Genomic DNA, 17,810 nt, shown 5'->3' with positions numbered 1-17,810 from the left:
AGATCACAAATAAAGTCACAAATAAAGTCACAATAAAGATCAATACAGACACAAGAAAATAAACTACTACATTTGAGAAATAGCAGATACACAAAAAAGTCATGTTTAGACCTACAGATATTTAAGATTCAAAATATAAGGTTGGGTTTGTGGCTCAGTGGTAGAGCATTTACCTAGCTAGTGTGAGGCACTGGGTTCAATCCCTGCCACCACATAAAAATAAACAAAATATGGATATAAAATATAGAAGAGCTAAGTAGGAAATATGTCAGTAAATTAAGGATATGATTACAAAGTACGCAAAAAGAGTGAGTAGAATTATGTGAAAATTTAGTCTCAAGAAATAAACCTCAAAAGTAAAGATAAAAAATTCTTAATATGGGGCAAACTAGCATATTAGCTACAGCTGAAAAAAATTGCTAAACTGAAAGCTAAAACTAAAACATCAATCTAGAATACAACATTTTTAATAAATTTAGATGAATATGACTATAAATTATTTGTATATCCTCCCATATGGATTGTTCCCCTAATCCTGGAATTTGAACTGCCCTTGCAACCTGTTTTGACCAATGGGACATAGAGGAAGTGATATTGTGCTACTTCCAAGCACAGATCTCAAGTGGCTTCAACTCTTGCCTTCTTGGTACAGCATTACTATGTAAGAAAGTCAGCAATTCTGCTGGGGATATCACATGGAGGAAAAAGTCATGAACCTTAGGAAACAGTCTCTATCGACTGTAAGATATATGACTGAGGCCCAGGAGTGGTCAGTCCCAGCCAACCTCCAACTCACTACAAATCAATCAGTAAACCCAGTTAACTTCACAAAGAGAAGAGATGATATATTTCAGCTGAGCTCTTCCCACATTGCCAACCCCATAAACTTCTGAGCAAATAAATTATTGTTGCTTTAATCTACTGAATTTTAAGATAAGAGGATCAGGTGAGAAATTCTGAAGTATATGTAATTAAAACCCAGGAATAAAAGAAGAGTAAAAAATGTAGGTGAGGTAATACTTTAAGACATAATAGCTAAGAATTTATCAGAAATTCAGAAAAAATTTCATCCATAGATTCAAAAAGTACTGAATTTCACTAGCAAGTAAAAAAACTATAAGCCTGGCTGTGTGGTACATGCCTGTAATCCTAGTGGTTTGGGATTCTTAGGCAGTAGGATTTTGAGTTCAAAGCCAGCCTCTGCAATTTAGCAAGGCCCTAGGCAACTCAGTGAGACCCTGCCTCTAAATAAAATATAAAAAAGAGCTGGGGATGTGGTTCAGTGGTCAAGTGCCCCTAGGTTCAATTCCAGGTACCAAACAAGCAAACAAACAAACAAAAAACTATAATTACATACTTCACACAGAAACTGTTATAGCAAACATAAGAGGACTAAAATCAGCCACAGATATGTCTTCAGCAAAAAAAGAGCAATTAGAATGTTAGCCACCATATTAATTAACATTAATTTCATGATAAAATCCAGGAAAGAATAAAATATATTTTTGATGTATTGGAAGAAAAAAATCAATTTTTGTTTACAATATTATTTAATAGATTTATTTTTTAGAGCAGTTTTAGGTTCACAGCAATATTGTACAGAAAGTAAAGAGGGCTCCCCTGTACACCCTGCCTGCCCACATGCACAACATTCAACATCATAATGTCCCACCAAATTATACATTGGAAGAATCAATGAACTTACATTGACATATGATTGTTATTCGAAGTTTACAGTTTACATTATGGTTTGTTCTGAGAGTTGTGCATGCTATGGGTATTTATTGACAAATGAAATGTACACACCATTATAGCAACGAAAAGACTAATTTATCCATTCCCCAAATCCTTTTTTGCTCGGTCCATTGCCAACTCTGGCAAGTACTGATATTTTTAGCCTCTATAGTTTTGCCTTTTCTAGGATCATCTATTTGGAATCACACAATAACATTTTCACACTGGCATATTTCTCTACGTAATTTTTTAGGTTTCCTTCATGACTTTTCATGGCTTGATAGGTCATTTCTTTTTAGCACTGAATAATATTCTTCACCTAGTTGTTTGACAATTGATTTAATCCATTCACCTACCAAAGTACATCTTTTTTGCTTCCATTTTTTTGCTGTTATGAATAAAGTTGCCATAAATATACATGTGCAGGTTTTTGTGTAAACATATTTTCAACTCATTTGGGTAAATGCCAAGGATTGAAATTGCCAAATTGTTTGGTGAAAATGTTTAGTGTTATTTTTTAAAAACTGCCAAACTATCTTGCAAAATAGCTGCACCATTTTTCTTTCTGAGCAGAAAAAAAAAGTTCATTTTGATTATTCTAATAGGTGTGTAGTGGTATCATACTATTGTTTTAATTTTCAATTCCCTAGTGTTATTTAATGCTTAGCATCTTTTTCAAAGTTTAGTTGCCATCTGTACATCATTGGGGAAGGGTCCAAATCTTTTGCTTAGATTGTCATTAGGTTGTTCTTATTGTTGAAGTTTTAACAATTCTTAATATATTTGGGATAACATTCTTTTATCAGAAAAGTATTTTGAAAATATTTCCTTCTGGAGTGTGTTTTTTCTTTCCATTCCTTTAACACATTCCCTGCTACTTTCCCTTGCTTTGAAATTTGCTTTGTCTAAAATTAATATAGCAATTCAAGATTTATTTGGATTGGCATTATCATGATTAATTTTTTTCATTCCTTACTGTTTATCTATTTGTCTATATATTTAATGTGATTTTCTTATAGACAGCATATAAATAAGTCTTTTAAATCACTTTGACAATCTTGTGTTAATTACTTGGTATATTTAGACTGTCCTCACTTAAAGTGATTATTAGTAGAATAAAATTAAAATCACACCTATTTGTAACTGTTTTCTGTTTGCTGAACTTGGTTCTTTGTTGCTTTTATCTTCATCTCTTTTTCTGGCTTTCACTGAGCATTTTATGTGATTGCATTTTTCTTTTTTTAATTGTGTAGATAGACACAATACCTTTATTTTGTTTATTTTTATGTGGTGTCGGGAATCGAACTCAGTGCTTCATGCATGCTAGGCCAGCACTCTATCACTGAACCACAATCCCAGGCCCGATTACAAAAAAAGCATTGTTCTGTTTTAATATATTAAAAACTTTTAGCGGCTCCCATAGTGTTTGGAAGGTACACTTAAAATTCTGATTGAATTTTACTTTCAGATAGTACAAGAATGTTATAACAAAGTATTCCCAATTTCTCATTCCCATCCCTTATAACTTTGCTGTCATTCACTTCTATCCATAAGCAAAAATCACCAAGTACACTACACTCTTGTTACTGTTATTACTTTTTTAAGTATTTTTTTTTTTTGAGAGAGAGAGAAAGATAATTTTTAATATTTATTTTTTATTTGGCGGACACAACATCTTTGTTTGTATGTGGTGCTGAGGATCGAACCTGGGCCACAAGCATGCCCGGTGAGTATGCTACCGCTTGAGCCACATCCCCAGCCCCTGTTATTACTTTTGAACAAAGTATTATTTGTGAGATCAATTGAGATTAAGAAAAATATTTTTATTTTATTTTTATTTATTCCTTTTTTATTTTCTTGGAATTGGGAATTGAACCCAGAGCCTCATAAACTGAGTTACTTCTCCAGCCCTTTTTATTTTTTTATTTTGTATTTTTATTTTTATAGTTGCTCAGGCTGGTCTCAGACTTGCAGTCTTTTTGCCTTTGTCTCCCAAGTAGCAAGATTGCAGGCATGCATCACTGTGCCCAGTTTATTTATTCCTTTTCTAAATCTTTTCATGTCTTTATGTAGACCTGAGTTTCTGAACTATGTAATTTTCCTCCTCTCTGAAGAATTTCTATTTAACATTTTTTTGCAAAGTAGGTCTACTAGTGAAAAATTCCCTCAATGTTTGCCTGAGAAAGTATGCATTTCTTGTCAGTTCAGAAGAATAATTTTATTAGACACATTTTTTTTCTTTCATTAGCTTAAATATTTCACTCCATTGTTATTCCTTGCATGATTTCTGAAGAGAACTAAGTCCAATGTGATTCTTATCCTAATTATTCTGCAAGTAAGATATTTTTATTCTCTGGTTTCTTTCAAGATTTTTGTCTTTTATTTTCTGCAGTTTGAACATGCTTTATTGGTGTCAATATGTTTGTTGATATTGATCTGATTCTTGTGTTTCTTTCTTTATTCTACTTCTTGTGTTCCATTATATGTATGTTGTGATTGATCCAGTTTTTATTACAGTCATGTCACATATTTAGGGATGGAGATACATTCCAAGAAATGTGTTAGTAATTTTATTGTTGTGTGAACATCATAGAGTCTGCTTATACAAATGTAGATGGTATAGCCCACTACACACATAGGCTATATGATATTCATACTTCTCCTAGGCTACTGCTATGGTTTGGAAATGACTTGTTCTTCAAGAGTTCATGTGTTGGAGCCTTGGTCCTCAGTGTTGTGGTGTTGAGGTGGTGTAACATTTCAGAGGTGGAATGTGAAAACATGGGAGAATTTTTCTCTGATGGACACAGTGAGAATTTGGTAGAGCTCTTAAGACATAAAACTCAGGAACAAATGGAATTTTTAACTCTCAAGCTACTCTTTGCTGAGTCTCCTGCAACTAGATAATTACAGCTTCACTTTCCTCCCCCAGGTATTCATTGTCTACTTCTGCAGACTGCCAGATTAGGTTCCTTAGTCTCTCCCCCACTCCACTGGATTGTCTTTTCTTATGGATGATGATGATAATTCGAAAGACATAAGTAGTGACTGAAAAGTGCCAGGTATTTATTTATTTACGTATTTATTTATTTTTGGTGGTGCTAGGGTTTGAACCCCAGGGCCTTGTGCATGCTAGGCAAGCACTCTATCACCTCAGCTATATCTCCACCCTATGCCAGGAGTCTTAAAAGTACTTTACACATTCACTTAACTCTTACCCAAATCAGGCAAGGTTCAAGTGAACCATACTCAGATTTCGTAGCTCGATTATACCAGACCGCAAACAGGTCAATGGGGACCTGGGGGCGTGTGAGTTTATTGTTAAGCAATTGGCATTTGAAAATGCAAATAAATATTGTCAGGACGTTCTTAGACCGCACTGTAAAAAAGGGACAGTTTCTGAGTTTATCCGCTTATGTTCTGAGATAGACTCTACCCATTTGCAGACAGTAGCCCTGGATGCAGCACTGAAAGAAACATTAAAGCCACAAAAATTAGTATGAAAGCCCCACGTTGGGCACCAAATTCCACCATGCGACCAGCGCACTGGTTTCATTAAAGAGGTTCTTGGCATAAAAGTTAACTAGTGAGATCGAAATAAACACACAGACTGAGTTACCTTTTTCTATGACCAGGTCCAAGAGGGCTCCCCCTCTGGCTCCCACCTCGAACCACCCAGTAGGGCAGCAAGGATTACTCAGGGCTAGCAGGAGAGAGAGAGCGAGCACGCCAGGGAGTAGCATTTTATTGGGGAATAAGAAATTCAGGGGAAACCAACACAGTTTAGCCAGAGCGCCTCAGACCCAAACCGGGAGTTGCCCAGTCATGTGTGAGAATGGCTCCCCACACTTAACCCAATCAATAACCTAATAAATATTACTGGTTCAAGAAATTTAACAGTTGAAAATAGTTTTTCTGAGTACATTTTTTTTGGTGGTTCTTTTATTTTAAAAAAATCTAGATTTTTATTCAATATTTATGCTTTTATTCAACAACAGTTGTATACCTATTATGTGCTGATGTACTGGGTGTACTACAATGAGTAAAGAAACATCACCCTTGCCCTCTAATTGGAGAATAAGTTGTTTAAATAAAATCTTGTTTAGCAAGTCTATCAAGTTTGTAATGAGAAATAATTCAGAAGTCATTGGTATAAAATTATGATTCTTTGGAATCCTGAAAGAGGGACAAAAGAAATGAAGAATTGTTAGAGTCTGTAAACAAGTCAAAATAACACCTGGCATTTAGCCAGGGGAATGTTAGAGTTCGTAAACAAGTCTGGATGGTGCCTGGCAAAATGCCAGAGGGAGTGGTTTGAGAAGTAACAAAAGCAAGCCATTAAGTGTGGAGATTCCTGATTGGTTGACTGCTGTATCTAGTTTATGCTAATTAGATAAGCTGTGTGGAATGTATAAATACTGCTCCTGTCCTGCAATAAACGGCTCCTACTCCTGCTGTATCAACGTTCACAAGTTGTTCGTCACCCCCCAGTTATTTTGCTGCAGCCGGACTGCGGCAAAGAATTAAGTGATTTAAATAGCAGATTGGTGGTACTAATTCAAGCGTTGAGGAAAATCATAACAATTGACCTCATTCAAAGGAAAATATGTTTGTTTACTTGCTAAGTAAGCAAATCCTTAGTCCTCTATCCCAGGGATTGAAGGTGGGTTTCCCATGCTGGATAATTGTATGCTGACAACGAGTATATGACATTCAATAGAGGAAGTTGAGGGGGAGAGAAGATAGGCTCTCCTCATCAAAGCTGAGAACAAAATAGGAAGGACAAAGCAACCCCATGTTGGCAAGATTCTCTCCAAAGATTTCACCAAATACAGAAAATCAGACAGTGAGTGGAAAGGGTTTCTCAGTTCTCAAGCTAAATTGTCAAGTTTAAGCTTCCTCCTGGAAAGATGAAAAGTGTGGAGCAGAAGGGCCTGGGGATGGAGTTTGTGAAGTGACCTGCCCTAGGTCACATGGTGAATGGGACAGAGTCACAATTATGACTCCCGCCCTTCTCAGTGTTGGTGGCTGTCAGATCAGGCAAGGCGGGCAGCGACCTAAGGAGGCAGATTTAAAAGAGCCGCTGAAGGAGGCTTTATTGAGATATCACTCCCTGAGGGAACTCCATCAGACCCACAGAGGGGACAGGGGAAGGGTCTGAGGAGAAACCGGGAGGAAGCTCCACCGGACTGGACTTTTATGGGGCTTACAGCAGGAAAGGAAGGGCTTGGGACAGGAAAAAGTGTTTTTAGGGTCCCTTGTCCCTTTGGAGTTGGTCAGGGGAGTTGGCTGAACTCCAGGATTGGCCAGGGGGTCCTGCTGATTGACAGGCATTAGTCAGGAGATCTGGCTGATTGACAGGCGTTTCTAGCGGCACCTGATTGAAGTTCCTTTCCTGCGCTAGCTGCTTTGTTCTAAGTCGCCACCAGGTCGCCATCACCGACCTAACAGTGGTAGCCCACACTAAATCATTTTGCGCCCTAAGATTCCAACCTACTTTAGAACTAAAAGGGCGCCATCAGGGCTCTGCGTTTTTCTTTTTCCCCCAATCACGATTTAACCTATTGTTGTACGCGCGTGTGGCAGACGGATCAATCCCAAGAGAAGAAATAAGAGAGACAAGAAGGCGTCTCCTAGCTGGGTCAGCAAATTTCAGAAGCAACTTAGAAAGATCACAGAACCGGGTTTTTGTTGTCGTCGTTATTCCCAGCCGGCTACCCAGAAAACAAGAATCCTAGGAGGCAGGGAAACTTGTTCCCCCGCAGAGTGCCGCAACCGAGGGAGTCCAGGCTCTGGGAGACTTCTGGGCGGCTGGCTGAAGTGGGGTCAGCAAACCAGGACGGAAATCCTGCGTTCCTTCATTCGTGTATTCAACAAGGATCTACGTTTGAATATCGAGTTAGGCAGACTTGTTTTACCTGTTCGTTTGACGTGTGCCGAGTAAGCGAACCGCTCTAAGTGTCATTCATCCGTCTTGTGCGTGCTGTGAAGGATGCCTCTATTCTGGGTGTGGTGTGAGGCTTGAGTTAGAATTAAACCCCAGAAAGAGTAACTGAAGATATTACTACAGAACCAGCTGTGAGGAGGAATAAAATGAGGCTGGCAGTAAACCATGTGACGAGGTGGCCGAGTGGTTAAGGCGATGGACTGCTAATCCATTGTGCTCTGCACGCGTGGGTTCGAATCCCATCCTCGTCGGCGACTAAAGATTTTCTTTAATATTCCAAGCAATTCTACTCAGTGTAGCCTTTATATTTGGCGGATTCAGTCCGCATTCCCCACAAACCATTCAGTACGTTGCCTCGCGGACCTTTGCCGTAGTTCAGATCTCAGTATTGAGTCTCTCAACATCTTAAGAATCCTGTTCTTCCTCAGAAACACTCTCAACTAGTCATAACTGAAACTGTTGCATTCATTCTCCCCAGCAAGGTATTTGGGTCACTTCAGGATCTCTACTAATTTAGTAGGTAATAAGTGGCATTGGTGTTTAATTTTCATTTTCCTTATTACAACAGAATATTTGTAATATTGATAAAAAATAGAATCAGTTTTTCTTTTAGTCATTTTAACTTAAATTCTTTTTTAAGCTGAAAGCAATATTTAAAGCACGATCTCTGGGCAGGTTCATCAGAAATGACCCAAGTATTTGTAACGGATGAAGAGTCCTGGGCTTCAATCTTAACCTATTGCATCATAAAGGATAAGATGTATCTTACATGTAAGATGTATTTAGTTACAATAATGGAAAATGGACTAAACACCATACATCTAGTAAGGAGTTAATAACCAAAACTTACACTCACCTTTTTTAAAAATATATATTTTTAGTTGTAGATGAACACAATATCTTTACTTATTTATTCATTTTTATGTGGTGCTGAGGATTGAACCCAGGGCCTTGCACGTGAGAGGCAAGCGCTTTATCACTGAGCCACAACTCCAGCGCTCTAAATGTTACATCTAATAGTGCAGAATTCTATTTCTATAAATATCCATCATGGGAAAATTGCCCCTGCCTTCAATCTTCCCAGACATACCTCTGATGTCTTAAATAGATTTCATTTTTTCAATATTTTTATTGGTGTATTATAATTATACAGAACAGTGGATTTCATTGGCACATTTGTATATGCATATAACATGATTTGATCAGTTTTGCTCCCCAGTACTTCCCTTCTCTTTCTCCTTTCCCCTGATCTCCTTCCTCTACCCTAGTGGCTTGCTTCCCTTCTACTTTCATGACTTCCTTTTTTTTTTCTTTTCCCTCTAGCTTTCACATATGGGAGAAGACGTACACTTATGTTTCTGAGTTTGGTTTATTTATTTATTTTCCTACAAATGACACAATTTTATTCCTCTTTATGGCTAAATAAAACTCTATTGTTGTACATAAATATCACATTTTCTTTATCTGTTTCTCTGTTGATGGACACTTAAGTTGATTCCCAGATTTTTTTTTTTATCATTTCATTTCATTTTCTATTATTGACTACAGTCACCTTGATGGGTAGTATATCTCAAAACTTATTTCCTCTATCTGAAACTTGTATTATTTGACTATTCTCTATTCCCTCCCCCAACTCCCACCTTCTGGTAACCATTATGTCTCTGAATTTTAACTTTTTAAAGTTTTCATATATGATGGAGATCACGTGGTACTTGATTTTCTGTGCCTGGTTAATATTGCTCATCAAAATCTCTTCCATGTTCATCTCTGCTGTTGCAATTAACTGAATTCCCTTCATTTTTATAGCTGAAGAGTATTTCATTGTTTATATACACACCAAATTTTCTCTTTCTATTTATCCCTTGATGGACATTCAGTTGATTCTTTATCTTGGCTATTATGAACAATGCTGAAATAAGCACGGAAGTACAAATATCCCTATAACAGATTAATTTCAATGCCTTTGTATATGTACTCGGAAGTGTGAGTGCTGGTTCATATGACAGTTCTATTTTCAGTTCTTTGAGGAACCACCTTATTATTTTCCATTATAGCTGTAGTATTTTACATTTCTACTAGTAACTCACAGGAGTTTCTTTTTATCCATATCTGGCTAGCCCTCATCCCTTTTATCTTTTTGATAAAAGTCATTCTAATAAGTGTCAGGTGATATTTTATTGGGGTTTTAATTTGAATTCTCTGATGATTAGTGATGCTGAGCATTTCTTTTCATGTATCTGTTGGCCATTTTTATGACATCTTTTGAGAAATGTCTCTTCAGGTCTTGACATCAGGTTATTTGTTTTCTTGCTACTGAGTTATATAAACTTATTATATATTTTGTTTTTTAACTCCTTACTAGATGTATGGTGTTTAGTCTATTTTCCATTACTGTAACTAAATACCTGAGACTTGGTAATTTATAAAGAAAAGAGGTTTATTTAGTTCACTATTTTGGAGGCTACAAGTCCAAAGAGCATAGCACAGGTTGTAATGAGTTCCCCTCTGGTTGTGTCACTTCATGGTAGATGGCATCATGGTGAAAATGTGTGCAAGAGGAAGAACAAACATGGTCAGACAGGAAGCCAAAGAGATAGATGTGGGACTAACTGGGGTCCCATTAGAACTGTATTAATCTATTCTGAGGGCATGCCACCAATGACTTAAGAACCTCCCTCTAGGCTCCATCTCTTAAAGATCCCATCACTTTCTATGCTGCCACACTGGGGATCACACTTCACACACATAAACCCTGGGGGAACAAACTACATAGCAGATAGTTTGAAAATACTTCCCTCATTTTGTGGATTGACTCTTTACTTTCTTAGTTGTTTCATTGCTGTGCAGAAGCTTTCCATTTAATCATATGTATCTATTTCTGGTTTTATTGCCTGTGCTTTGAAATCATATTCAAAAAATCATTGCCTAAACCAAATGTCATGAAAATTTTCTTCTAGTTTAATAGTTTTGGGTCTTAAACTTTTAATCCATTTTGAGTCAAGTTTTGTAAATGATGTGAGAAAATAATTCAATTTTATTCTTCTGAAAGTAGATTAAACCAGTTTTCCCATTACTGTTTATTGAAGAGACTGCCCTATCCCTACTGTGTGTTCTTGGTAACTTTATTGAAAATCAATGGACCATATATGTAGGAGTTTATTTCTGAGCATTTTATCCTGTTTCACTGGTCAATATGTCTATCTTTATCATATTCACTTTATAACATATTTTGAAATCAGATAATGTGATGCCTCTACCTTTGTTTTTTTTTTTTTTTTTTTTTTTTTTTGCTTAAGATTGCTTTGGTTATTTGGGGTCTTTGTGGTTCCAAACAAATTTGAGGAGTATTTATTCCATTTCTGGGGAAAATGGCTTTGGAAGTTTGATAAGGATTGCATTGAATTTATAGATCACTTTGGGTCATATGAACATTTTAACAATGTTAGTTTTTCCATTTATTTGTGTTTTATTAAATTTTTCATCAGTGTTTTCTAGTTTTCAGTGTACAGGTCTTACACTTCCTAGCTGAAATTTATGCTAAAAATCTTTTTTTCGGTTGTTAAAAAAAAAAAAAAAATTGTGTGGTCAGCAGAAATGCCAGCTCTGGGGAAAAAAAAAAACAAACCCACCACCAACTACAAAACAAAACAAATGGAATTGTTTTTTAAATTATATTTTCAGAGACACATTATTATTACAGGGAAATATCAGTGATTTTTAAAATATTGATTCCTGAATTCATCAGTTCTAATAGTTTTGATGACATGATTTTATATCTAGAAATTTTATTGTCTTTTAAATAAAGACAATTTACTATTTTGTGGTGCTGTCAGGGTCCCCCATAAAAAACAGGACCCTTCAGGATTAATGGAAGAAAACCTTCAGGGGAACTAAGACAGCCAAGCTGTCTCTCAGTCTTACGGGGTTAACAGCTATACCAGATATAGCAGTTAAATTGTAGTTTTCAAGGCTATGGGAGTGAGATAGCAGGCTGAGAGATGGGAGACTGGAAGAGTCAGCTCAGCCTTCTGAGATTGTGTGGTCAGCAGAAATGCCAGCTCTGAAAATAAAAATATCAAAAGCTTTTCCAAATTATAAGGGCAACTCCAGGTGATGAAGGACAAATGTGTACTAGAATAATCACTAGAGTAATGCACAGTTACTTTTACTTATTTAAATAGTAAAACACATACCTTAACTTTTGGGAAGGAAGATTACCAGCATCTCACTGGGGGTTCTTCTGCCCAGAGGAGTTCAAGCCACCCTAAATCTTAATATCTCAAATACCTAACAAATAACAAATTAATAAATAAATACTCAGAAATATATTTACATGATAGATCTAGTCCATGTGGGTTCTTGAACTAGACTAAAAGAAAATGGCTCTGGTGGTTTATTTAAGGGGATACATCAAAGGCAGGGATAAGGTTTCAAGGGCGGAGTCTTGCTTCTGGATATCTTGCAGTCAGCAGGTTGATTGACATCTGGGCAAGTCACACCCATCTCAGGTGCTGTGTGGGATCTTAGGCAGAACTTGAAGGGGAAGTTAACGGTAGCAGGGAGTCAATCCTTGTGGGGGATGTCCCAAGGAGTTCCCAGTGCCAGACTTATCCCCTCAGGACGCTACTATGTATAACATACCCCACAGAGGACTCGTGACACCTACCAACACTTAAGATGATATTTAAGATGGTATGGTATGTGTTTAAGATACTTAAGATGGTAATGGGACATGCAACACATTAATAAGCATGAGGAAGAACATAGGTGCTGCTGTCATCCTATCTCTACATGTAATGAAATTAAAGACCAAGGACCTGCTTACCCTGTAGATGTCATAAAAAGCTACTCCTTTTGTTCTTTGCTTGAATCTTCACATCCCATTCCCACCATGTGCTGTCTCCTTTCTGGCTCCAGCAGAAGTTTCTATAATAAAGCTTTGACAATTTAAATTCTTCCCAAGTCTATTGTTTGGTTCTTCAACTCTGGATCTAAGCACCCAAGGTTGGTAACAAGTGTTAGGAATCTAAGAGATGATTTCTTTTCCTGTTAGGATGCTTTTTACTTTTTCTCTTGCCAAATTGCTATTATCTAGGGCTACTTTCATGTTGAAAATAAATGGTAAGAGTGGACATGTTTGTCTTGTCCCTGATCTTAGAGGAAATGCTTTCATTTTCACCTCTGAGTAGAATGTTAGCTAAGGGTTTATTATATATGCCTTTTATTATGCTGAAGTATACTCCCACTACATCTGATCTGTTGAGAGTTTTTATCATGAAAGGGTGTTGAATTTTGTCTGATGCTTTTTCTCTATCTGTTAAGATTATTATATTTTTTATCCTTAATTTTATTAATGTGATATATTTATTGACAGATATTAAAATCTGTTTTCATTTCCTCAGGAAACTGGTTTCATTAATTTTCTTAGTCCTCTACTCTAGACACATCTTTAGGCAGCTGGTCATATCCTTACTCCTGAGGTGGATCTCTTTGTCGAAGTCTGGCTGGCTGCAGCAAAATAACCGGGGGGTGACGAATAACTTGTGTACGTTGATACAGCAGGAGTAGGAGCCGTTTATTGTAGGACAGGAGCAGTATTTATACATTCCACACAGCTTATCTAATTAGCATAAACTAGATACATCAGTCAACCAATCAGGAATCTCCACACTTAATGGCTTGCTTTTGTTACTTCTCAAACCACTCCCTCTGGCATTTTTCCAGGCACCATCCAGACTTGTTTACCAACTCTAACATTCCCCTGGCAAAATGCCAGGTGTTATTTTGACTTGTTTACAGACTCTAACATCTCTTCTTTGAAGGAACTATCAAAAAAAATTGTATTGAATAGATTTAAACAGGCAAGAAGACTTTAATCAAGACTATTGCAGGGGCCAGGATTGTGGCTAAGTGGTAGAGCGCTTGCCTAGTACCGTCAGGACCAGGGTTTGATCCTCAGCACCACATAAAAATAAAGGCATTGTGTTGTGTCCATCTACATCTAAAAATATAATAAATGTTTTTTTTTAAAAAGACTATTGCAATAGAAGAGAGATTTATCTCAGATTCAAATCCCACAGAAGCACCTGGTAATTTTAGACAATGGGTAAAAAAGTCATTGAATAGAAAATTACTAAGAGGAAGTAAATTCTGTATCAAAGGTAGAGAAAGAAAAAGTTGATTGAACAACCAAGAGTGAAGGATTCAGAGTAACCTGACTTAGAAGGATTCTTGCTAAAATTAAACTGGAAGGGCCATGTACAAGAAGTAGTCCAGAAGATAGCTCAGAGAAGCTCAAAGTTTGGTTGAAGATGAAGTCCTTATAACCCTCCCCAGAGACTCTCTCAGTTTCCTAAGGAAACAGAAATATATAAGTCACAGAACATATAAGTCACCAGGGAACACATCTGCATGTATTCCCGGACTCTCCCAGTGGTATGTCTGATTCTTTCTCCCTGTTGCAGCTTCCTCTTGGCTTCTCTCCAGTCCTAAGTCACTTGGGTTCAGGATCCATATACAGTTAGGTCTTTTCTATTACCTTAATTTAGAGACTTTGGGATAAAATCTAAATTAGTGGATTTGAGCTAGGACACATAGATGCCTAATGATAAATGTGATCATAATTACTACATCATTATCTTTTAATTTTTGAGAACTGGTCCTTGCTGGAGCCCTCTGAACTCTCAGATGCAACCATTAATTCAGGGAAAGATACCAGATGGGGGATGAAGAAAAGACAGACACACGTATAGAGACAAAGGTGGGGCCAGGTGGGCAGTCAAACTCTGATGGAGTTTGACTGACCCAGAGCTAGCTCAGCACTTTTATTATATAGGTTTCATCAAAAGATTATTTGTGGGAAAGTTTTAGTAAAGCAGACAATCTGAAGGATGCAGGACTGGCAAGACATTAGGATTACCTTTTTATGTTCAGAATTCTCTATTCCTGGGAGTTGGTGACTGAGCTTAAGATTCTGACTGATACAGCTGTGTGTCTTCCCAAGTAGCTTTCTCTGGCTGGCATCACCATAGAAACTGAGCCATCTTGACCTGCACCTTGGCACAGGCAGTTCCCAGAGCACAAACACAGCTATGAGGAAGTCAGACCACGATTCAAATCATCACTCTGCATAAGAACTTTCTCTTGTTACTATTATTTTATACAGTTCCTGGAGGGTGTTTGAGACTCAGGTCTTTTTGAAGAGTTGACTGTTTGGAGTAGGAAGATAGTGCTGGGGATCCCTGAGAAAAATGCATACTGGAGATGGTGGTTGGAGAATGGCTGGAGTTATAAGAATCCCACACAGTAAGGGAGGATGTTGGGCCATTCAGAAAAGGGACAATAACTTGGATGACACTTCATCACAGTGGCATCAACAAAATGGAAAGAAGGCAGGATCACTTCTACTAAGACAACAGCATATTTTAAAAAATGTTATTTACCTTTGCAATTAAATTAGTACCATCAGAAACCACATTTATGAACAGTGCTCATAATGGGAACCAAAGGAACTGTTTTCATAAGCTTAGTAAACTTAATTTGTTAAGAATCTTTATGTAACCAACGGTGATTCATAACATGAGCTAATGAAATGTTTATGATTTAATGGGTTACTTACCTGGAGAAAGTAGGACTCAGCTTGCTTTTGTTATGTATGTGAAAATTAAAATATTGAAATGAGAAGAAAAATCTGAATATGGGTCACTAAATTTTTTTTTTAATATTTATTTTTTAGTTTTGGGTGGACACAACATCTTTGTTTGTATGTGGTGCTGAGGATTGAAACCGAGTCGAACGCATGCCAGGCGAGCACTCTACCGCTTGAACCATATCCCCAGCCCGGGTCACTAGATTTAAAGATTGTCTCATAGTACAAATATGTTCATTATATAAAACATGGATATTTGTTTCTTCCTACATTAGTTTCTATCCTGCTGGAGGAAATCTTTCCTTGTCCACATTGTCCTTATTATAACTACGAAATATGTCCTCAACTTCCTGGCCTTTCCAGTTTTGATCAGCTCTATCTCCAACTCATTCCTGGTCTACAAACTGAGAGTTCAGGGTTACATTTCCTCTCTCAGCTCTGGGGAACTCTTTTCCTGGTGCTTTGGATGAGGATGTCAAGCAGTGTCTGAGAAAGATGAGATCAGAGGTTCCCTCCATTTCACCTTGATACTTGAGGCGTTGAAACCAGAAACGCCGATTGCATAAGACGTTCTATCCTCACCACCCATCTCTCCCGTGGATGCTGTAGAGTCACTCCCTGAGGTGTTCTGCCCAGTGTGGTCTTGCATTAGAAATGACAGCTCCCAGAACCGAGAGGCCAAGATCCTGTCTCTGAATTCTGGAGCCAAGATCTGGAGGAGTTTCCCGATCTGCGATCTGCGTTGCGGTGGGTTGTGAGAGAACAGGAGAAAGCAGACGAGTTAGAGGTGGGAAAAGAGTATGGTTTGGGGTGAGAAATAACCCGGGATGTGAGGTCATATCCGGGGAGCTGGTTCTTCCAACTGCACATGGGTTTTAGGTTTAACCGGACAACCTTGGAGGTTAGGTGGTTGTCTAGCCCCTAAGAAGTTGGTAAGGTTGGTCGGTAGAAGCCGGGTCTTTTTCCAAGTTCCCTGGGGGTGAACTTTGTGCTCAATTACATTGTAACAAAGGTGCTTGGTTCTTATATATGAATAGTGAGTTTCCACATCCATATGTCGGCTCAGGAACTAGTCCCACCGAGATTTGGACTTAGATTGCTGGATTCAAAGTCCAGAGTGCTAGCCATTACACCATGAGACTGACAGTAAAAGTGCAACACATATTTGTAGGGGTGGCTAAATATACCCTTGATAATAAACTTTATAGTAGATCCAATGCCCAAGAATTAGGTCAGGCTTCAATGAGTTCAGGCTGATTAAAAAAAAAAAAAAAAAGTTGAGGCTACGCTCTAAATAAAATTCAGAACTATTGCAGCACTCTCTCCCAGCTTCTGTTTGGAGCATAAATTAACTTGTGGGTGGCGCGGGCAGATCTAGATTTTGTGAGGTCCGAAGCTTACACAATGTAGGGAACTCTTTTTAGGATAGACATTATCAACAAAAAATTAGAAATGGCCACTTTAAGGCCTATATGATGTATCTGAAGATAAAATGGAATGGAGAGATGCAGCTGTCTTAACTAATTCATATTATAATAGCATACTTTTGCAAATTAAAAAAAAATGTTTTATACAGAGTAATCCCTCTCAAGGCCATTGAAAGGGTTGTACAAGTGAGGGATTTTAACATATCTAGTGAGACTCATCATAATACCACTCAAGGTGAGATTTGGTAATATCTATCAAAATAATCTCTATGAGATAGACTGCTAAGAGCAGTACCCCCCCCCCCAAAGCCATCATACAGAAAAAACAAAAACATCAAAATATCTGTATGTCTGAGAATATTCATTGCAATACTTTGTATTGTAACACTAGAAATTTGGAAATGTGCCATTCTATTTAATTGAAGTAATATATAGCCACTAAAAGAACAGGATAGAAGTATGTTATATACCCACAAGTTGGCTTGGTAGTTTTTGTGGAGGACTTAAGTTAAAGTTTAAAACAAACAAAACCCAGTCATTTGCTGAATTCAATGTGTAATATTACAAATTTTTGTAAGTCATAACTTGTGAGGTTATACATTCGTTTAAAAATAGGCTGGAGGAATATGCACCAAACTCTTGGAATAAAATTTTCTGAAAAATTGAATTGGGGATGAAGGAAGTTTTCAACTTTTTCAAAAGTTGTGTTCACCTTCATGATATATGACTCATTTTTTACAGGTGTATGTGGATTTAATAATTTAAAATGCAAATCTACAAAAAGTAAATCAATGTCCTTCAGAAGAGGCCTTTCTCAGATGTCTCATTTACTCCATGTCGATTGCCTGTTGTGTTCAGCATCGTGGCGATTATACCATGCAGAATATTAAAGAGAGAGACAGAAGAAGCCCTAGAGGCAAAGGATTAAGAGCTGGTTAGGGAAAAACACAAAAGATTAGGGAAAAACACAAAAGATATAAGTGCAGCAAGTTATTAGTGGCTCAGACAACAAATGGGACTCAACAGCACACCACTCACAGTTTTTAAAAAAATT

General features: G+C 37.3%; 1 non-coding gene across 1 annotated transcript; it reads left to right on the top strand.

Annotated features, from left to right (window-relative positions):
• Nucleotides 1-7,850: 7,850 nt before the first annotated feature.
• On the top strand, nt 7,851-7,932 carry Trnas-gcu (transfer RNA serine (anticodon GCU)). The gene has a single exon. It is a non-coding gene; the product is annotated as a tRNA-Ser (tRNA).
• Nucleotides 7,933-17,810: the final 9,878 nt, after the last annotated feature.

Source organism: Marmota monax, unplaced genomic scaffold, assembly GCF_021218885.2.
Source record: "Marmota monax isolate L192 unplaced genomic scaffold, Marmota_monax_Labrador192_F-V1.1 WCK01_AAM20220418_F8-fsc00280, whole genome shotgun sequence".
NCBI classification, from domain to species: domain Eukaryota; kingdom Metazoa; phylum Chordata; class Mammalia; order Rodentia; family Sciuridae; genus Marmota; species Marmota monax.
This window is presented reverse-complemented; position numbering and strand designations above follow the sequence as displayed.